The sequence below is a fragment of the Aplysia californica genome, unplaced genomic scaffold, assembly GCF_000002075.1.
Source record: "Aplysia californica isolate F4 #8 unplaced genomic scaffold, AplCal3.0 scaffold00496, whole genome shotgun sequence".
Lineage (NCBI taxonomy): Eukaryota > Metazoa > Mollusca > Gastropoda > Aplysiida > Aplysiidae > Aplysia > Aplysia californica.
In genome coordinates, this window is record NW_004797766.1 from 331,196 (window position 1) to 336,195 (window position 5,000).

Below are 5,000 nucleotides of genomic sequence, written 5' to 3' on the forward strand. Positions count from 1 at the left end.
CTGTTTCTCCTTGTCTTTCTCGTCCTTTCCCTGGCACTGAACGACCCTCGCTGTGTCGACAAATTCCCCAACCCAACGGGCTTAAAACTTTGAGCTCGGTCACACAAACGTCTGTGGTGTTACGAATAGGTGTTCGGTCGTAGCACACAGAAGACGCGGGCTCTCTTGGCCGAGAGGTTAAGGTGTTCGAGTCTTATTCAATATAGGTCTCGGGTTCGAAATCGGATAGAGACAGAAATTGTTCTTCTCTAAAATTGTCTCCGTTCACCCTCTTTCCTGCCCTCTTGCAATTTTCTGTCGTCTGCTTTCGTCTCCAAGTTCTGCTCCCATCCCCTCACCTCCTTTGCCCCCTTCCACTGGGCTCCTGACTCTTTCTGCAGCCTTTCTACTGTTACTCCTTGTCTTTTTCTTACTGCTGTCTTCCAGCCACACCCCTGATCTTCTGGTAGGAAAGGTATAGTTCTACAACTAGCCTTCTCGAACAAAGGCAAAAACTCTAGGAGGTCCCATGTGCAAGTTGCGCTTGTTAAAGATCCCTTGGTGGTCCAAATTGGATTAGAGTAGGCTTCGGCCGCCACCCGGGAAAAATCCAAAATTTCCTACCAACTGAAAATGTTTAATGTGACCCGCTCGCTCAGATGAGTTAATGCAGTTGCGAGCGCCGTAAAACACTTACCAATACAAACAAACAAATACAGAAGACTAGTCTGATTCCCGAGGGGGAAGAATTTTTGTCGAGTACCTCGGTCTTTCCGCTGGGGTATTGTACGCATCTTAGCGCTGGTCGAAAGGCAGGGTCGCAGCCCTCACAACCCGCCTCCCACGTGGTCGAAGTTGTGTCGATGGGGGCGTAAAACACCTTTATTTTTTACAAGTCCATCTTCGTGGAGGTCTACATTTCCCACTGTAGTATTAATCGTTCTAAAGTCTATTTCACATACATGAATCTGACTGGAGACGATCCCTGGGTATGGTTCAAACGACCGTCTCGATAAAAGGGTGTGGTGGAAGAGGGCGGCCGGGGGGGGGGGGGGGGGAGAGGGGTACCGTTCGAAGAGTATTGACATTGATTTTTCGACAGTAGATGTGCTGCTTTTCGACTCAATTTTTAAAAAAAATCCTCATCTGTTGTCTTCTCAATTCTGTGGTATTGAATCTTTTCATAACCCCCACCCCTACCATCAAAAACCCGCACTTCCAAAGCTCGTACTACGAAAGTCCTGGGTGGGTGATGTCTGAACGCGTCATCAGCTGCCGTCTACTGATATCAGGACATGAGTGCTGGGCATCGATCCACTTTTCACTAATCCGGGCTTTGGACGCTCGAGTCTCCAAAATCCGATTAAATTTGAACTTTGATCGTGTCTTTGCAGAAAGTTGTAACAGTGACCTGTCTTTTACGAACTGAGATTACAGTTGTGCTAGAAATACGAGTCTAAAATTATCCCCTTCAGAGGGTCCCGGGGAATCTTTCATAAATATTATGTGTTAGACGTGTACTAGCTTTCCGAGTATTCAGAGCTATATTATACCAACAGTCGCTTTTCCGGACTCCGCATCACTGTTTCCTGATGGTTTAGTTTCAATTTTCTTCTACGTTTGCTTTGATTTTTATTTGTTTTGTTTTTTTGTCTGTTTGCAATTTTTTTTAAAATCTCACAGCCTTACACTTTGAATAAGGAAAGTTAACCAAACTAAGAAGCCGTCGAAAACCAACTTAAAACGTATCAGCATATCTATCCGGATAAATGGATCACTTTCCACTATCTGGAATACGGATTCTAATCTGGCGCCTGGCCCACCAGAACACGACGTCGGACCGTTAAGATCGGCGAAGAGAGGACCCCGGGTCTCAGCGAAAGGGGCCAATAAAACCCTGGGGAGTTTCATGTCGGGCCTCAGTTCTGTGACAGGCTTGTTATGGCGCTGTATTCGGATGTGGATACCTAACTGTGATACTTCCTGGTGATATCTGTGCCTGTGTATTCCCTCACAGAAGGACGTTGAACTTCTAGAAAAATAGATTCCCCAGAACGAAAGGAGAAAAGAAAGGGAAAAAGTGTAAAGCATTGGCTTGCTGATGTATTACGTCCGAGGACTTTTAAATAACGTTTGATTTTCGGCACATATATGACCTTATTGTGCTGCAAGTTCCGTAAAACGCTTACTAAAACTAAACTTTAAAAGTTTGTTTTGAAGTGAGTATTTTACTACCCCTTTTTAGTGCAATATTATTACATGTATTACCAGGTATAGGGGATCAGTAGACTGGCACGACAATGAATGGAGTTATAATAAACCTGTACATTATAAAACAAACAAAATTGAATTTTTAAAAAAATATATATCCTCGGGCTATTGAGAATACCATTTGTAATATCATTTTTTTCCAACAAAGTCAATTTAAATATTTCAACCCACCATTTATAATCATTGTCATTGTCATTGTCATAACTATCCCCATGATCACCGTCAATCAGCTGGGTTATTCTTGTATTCATCATCGGCACTGTCGGAAGTGGCGATTTCAAGTGAATGAAACTGTAAAACAAAATAAATAACCAGATCTTTAAAAAGAGAATAAACAGTTTATGGGATGGTTTTGAATAAATAATCTGAAAAGTTTTTAAAGCCACTTTTTCACCAAAAAAAAAGCTGAATAAATAAGACAAAACAACATCAAATGAATACTTAGACAACAAAACAGAAAAAAAAGAAGATAATAAATAAACAAACGGATAATAGAACGAGCGAATAAATCAAAGAAAAAAATGAACAAAAAACAACAAACTAACAAACAAACAAACAAAGCTAAACTATAAAACACGCAAATAAAGAAAGAAAGAAATATTTTTTAAATAAATAAATAAATAAATAAATAAATAAATAAATAAATAAATAAATAGATAAACCAAACTCAATAGAAAAGTCATCACGAAAGTGGATTAATAAAATACTATACTGTTAAAATGGAGTAAACAAGAAGTATGTAACAGAATAACTTGGTTAAAGAAACGCAATGCACAGTTATCTATACCAGAAAATGTATCAGCTAGCAGTTGTTTGATTCTTTAAAAAAAACAAAAAAACGACCCAACCCATTAATCTTACTTGATCATCATCGTCATTATAGGCATCAGCATCAGCATCAATATCAAAACAATCGTTATTTTGATTATTACTTTTATTATCATTATCACTGCAAAACGAATTGTTAACACTCTGTCTGTACTGTCACATTGTTATCGTTATTATTATTATTATTATTATCATCATCATCATCATCATCATCATCATCATCATCATCATCATCATCATCATCATCATCATCATCATCATTATTATTATTATTATTATCATTATTACTATTATTGTTTTTATTATTGTTATTACTATTGCTATTATTAATATTATTATAGTTGTTGGTTGTGTTGTTGATACTATTGCTGCTATTGTTATTGTTAATATTGTTGTTATTGTTGTTACTACTACTGTTATTATTATTATTATTATTATTATTATTATTATTATTATTATTATTATTATTATTATCTTCACCATCCTCATCATTATACATTTTTAATCCTTATATTTTATATATTATTATCATTATAATAGTAATAATAATATAATAATAATAATAATAATAATAATAATAATAATAATAATAGTAATAATAATAATAATAATAATAATAATAATAATAATAATGTTTATCATCATTATTATTAATATTATTATCATTATTGTTGCTATCGTTATTATTATTTCTATTGCGTAAACAAAAACAAAATAAAGCAAAACACAGTTTGTTTGTCTATCTATCTATCTATCTATCTATCTATCTATCTATCTATCTATCTATCTATCTATCTATCTATCTATCTATCTATCTATCTATCTATCTATCTATCTATCTATCTATCTATCTATCTATCTATCTATCTATCTATCTATCTATCTATCTATCTATCTATCTATCTAAAACAATACTGTGCTTGTCCTCGGTTGCATTTTAATTTCTCCGACTCCTCTGAGCACCCTAACTGACAGATAACTTGAAACGGTAGGCCTACTGAAAACAAGACGGCTAAAAAAAAATAAGAAAAAGGATAAGGAGAACATGTTTAAACGTTGAACGATAAAATAAAGATGTTAAATAACTGAACGTATCTTCTTCAAGATCTCACGGCATTGGCGTCTGTGGTTTAGCGGCTAGGCGCTCAATTTCAACCATCACATGCAGAAATATATGCGAGTCCGATTCTCGTGTGTTATTGTTTTGAATTTTCATTCATTCATTCATTCATTCATTCATTCATTCATTCATTCATTCATTCATTCATTCATTCATTCATTCATTCATTCATGTATTTATTTATTTATTTATTTAACATATTCATTTATTTATTTGTTTATTCATTTGTTTGTTTATTCATTTATTTGTTTATTCATTTATTTATTTAGGGAGGATGCTCAATCAAATACTGTATCTTTGCTTTTGCTGGAAAGTTCCAGATGTACCCCATTTAGCCCGGGTTGACTACAAACGGCAGGATCGAAATAGCCCGCCTACTAAATAATGTTATTTGCCAAAAGGGACGTGAAATACAATATACTGATACTATTATTGCTGTTATCAGTACTCACCACAGAAAGCATGCACCTATCAGCTGTGTCTCTGAATTTTTTTCCCCACTATATGATATGCAATATGAATACGGGCCCACAAACCCCGATAACCGGCGTGTGTAGTGTGGCAGTAGGCGCTTCACTGTTGCAAGCAGAAGACCAGAGTTCGATTACCGTAATGGGACCTTATACTAATATTGGATAGAGCGCTATATAAATGCAGTCTTTTATTATTACTATAATAATTTTTATTCGAGAACCTCGGTGTTTCTGCTAGGATATTGTATCAGAAAGGTTTGCTGAATTATGTAAAGTGTGTCGAAGAGGATGTAAAACACCTACATAAAAAAGAACCAGAGATTTATAAT

The 5,000-nt window shown here is 35.5% G+C and overlaps 1 protein-coding gene across 1 annotated transcript in view; it reads left to right on the plus strand.

Annotated features, from left to right (window-relative positions):
- Positions 1 to 1,827: 1,827 nt before the first annotated feature.
- LOC101853024 (DNA-binding protein RFX6) overlaps positions 1,828 to 5,000 on the plus strand; it is a gene marked incomplete in the record, with an annotated part of 90,512 nt that continues 87,339 nt past the window's right edge. Inside the window, 1 exon segment of the mRNA XM_013086723.1 lies at positions 1,828 to 2,053.